The 2,500-nt window shown below is 31.3% G+C and overlaps 1 protein-coding gene across 1 annotated transcript in view; it reads left to right on the top strand.

Annotated features, from left to right (window-relative positions):
* LOC125038777 (adiponectin receptor protein-like) overlaps positions 1-2,500 on the top strand; it is a 34,791-nt gene that overhangs the window by 31,445 nt on the left and 846 nt on the right. Inside the window, exon 7 of the mRNA XM_047632371.1 lies at positions 1-2,500. This exon is cut by the window's left edge and continues 612 nt beyond it; it is cut by the window's right edge and continues 846 nt beyond it. The gene's annotated coding sequence lies outside the window, so the exon portion shown is untranslated.

The following is a 2,500-nucleotide window of genomic DNA, read 5'->3' as shown; positions in this document are numbered from 1 at the left end:
GAAAATTATAATTATTTACTTTTTGTTGGTGGTGTTATGTTGATATATAGCATTTTATTTTGTAGAAGGAAGTGTATATTTTAATGAAGGAGCCTATCAATTTTGTGTTTAATTTTTACTTTACAATATGGAAGTGTTAAAAAAAATCACTTGTTTGAACCCCATACCTTTTTAAATAAAAAAGAAATGGAAATCTAATGATGGATCAATCAATGAAGAAGATCAGAGAGCAGTTGCGTTAAATACAGAATGAGTTTTGGAATGCCTTCCATACGTTATTGTATGAGGGAAGGGTTAATAGCAGTTTTCAAAGCATGTGAACATTTTTTTTTCAATCTTTTTTTTTCTTTCTTTCTTTTTCTTATTTTTCTTTTCCCCAAGCCATTTAAAAGAGCTTTCATTTATTTGAGAATGGAGGTTCAATTTGTCGCTGAAAGAAACAGAAGGCAAATGAAGAGGATTTCATCATTCCATAAGCTGGATATTCCTTTGACTACACATGCTTAGAATCAAGGAAGTACAGTGCTCTTTTCAGTGAAAAATGTTGCCATTTGGTTTTATTTATTTTTATATGACTCGAAGTTTTAATTTTTGTGATTATAAGACTGATATACAGAAAATTGAGGGGACATTTTCCATTTCAAGATCCGATACACATTTGACTGTTGAGTTTTACAGTTTCAGCACAATTAAGTTTCTGAGGTTAAGTGATATTTGTATATCAGAAGTACTCAGTACTTCCTATATCTGGTCTTTATTCATAAATTAAAGATACAGGATTGTTTACTAATTATTTTATGTAGCAGTTTTAATTAGGACTGTCTTAGTAATGTAACAGCCATACCTGGAACACATACATACCCACATTTATGCACATCACGCCCACACCTACTACAAACACATACATGCATATGCACATGCACATAAACATATACACTCACATACTCATACAAAGGACTGGCATGGAAACTAATCTTTAAAAGTAGAACGTGGTAGTTAATGAAATTAATTACTTATTTTACCTGTATGCCCCTTATGGAATGAGTTGGAAGATTTGTCACTTATGAACATTGCAAACATGGACATAGCACACACTTAGCCTGCTCAGTTATGTGTGCATGCATATCTGCTCTGATGTGTGCCAGTTGTATGTTTGTGTGTGTATGTGTGCCTGTGCATGTGCAGGAGTAAGCACAGTCATTCTTGTGTGCTGTTGCAGGAAGTGGGCATAGTGAATTTACCTGCATTGTTATAGAAAGAACAAGAAGAAATGCAGTTTTCAGTTGTCACTGAAGAGAGCTGTCTGTTTTCTCTTGTAGCTTTGCAATAATGTATGATAATTTTATGTAAAATGGTACAAAACTGCTTTGTGTGTATTATTAGATCAAAATAAGATCAGAAAAATGATGCCAGAGATGAATATGCTAATTAATTTCCTTATGCATTTATAACTGACAATGAATGGTGAGAAAATAAGTATTACTGTTCATTGAAGACAAGATATAAATTTATATATTTGAGGTGTATTTTTTATAGTGTTTGTGAAGCTGTAGGACTTACTTTCTGGTCATCCTTATATGATACGATGTTTTGATGTTGGGTTTTGAAATTGTTCTAGATTTAGGAGCTGCTCTTATGTGGCAGATTACAGCAGCCTTTGAATGGATGAACTAAATGAGTTATCTCTACATTACTACCAGTACGAATTTGAGTGTTTGTCTTCAGTAGGGACATCAGTATTTTTTAATTGCTATTTTTAATCCCAGTGAATGTGTTGTATTAACAGTCAAGACCATAGACTTGCCAAGAATTTTACAGAAAGAAGATCAAAAACTTTAAGAAATATGATGAAACCTTTTGAAACATTTCACAAGTCTCAAGATGATGTAGCACAAGTATTTGATTGAAAAAGTGCATCATTTATCAGAGCACCCAATCGAGCATATGATAAATCTCTCTTTAGAATGAATGAATCTGCATCTGATTAAAGGGACTTGAAATACTGCCTTGTTGTCAATGTGGAGAAGACCACTGACAAGAGATATAAGCTGCAAGCTTTACATTTGAAAAACAGGAAAGAAAAAAAATCATATGGGTATGTATATTCTCCCTATATATATATATATATATATATATATATATATATATATATATATATATATATATATATATATATATACATATATATATATATATATATATATATATATATATATATATATATAATATGCTGTATTTTTTTTTATAGTAAATTCAGTTATCAATCCAACTAGCCCACCTTGCAGAATGTCAGAATTTCAAGATAACCATATATGTGGTTTTGTTTAAACTAACATTCTGTGGCAGATCATCCTTAATCATACCATGACTTCATTTTTTATTGACTATCATTGTTGCTCATTATCAGCAGTATGACCATCAATGCAACTGCTTTTATCATTAACAACAATATGATGAGGTTTATGGCCCTTTCATTTTCAAGTTGCCCAGCATGTCTCAT

This window comes from Penaeus chinensis, chromosome 25 (assembly GCF_019202785.1).
Source record: "Penaeus chinensis breed Huanghai No. 1 chromosome 25, ASM1920278v2, whole genome shotgun sequence".
NCBI classification, from domain to species: domain Eukaryota; kingdom Metazoa; phylum Arthropoda; class Malacostraca; order Decapoda; family Penaeidae; genus Penaeus; species Penaeus chinensis.
This window is presented reverse-complemented; position numbering and strand designations above follow the sequence as displayed.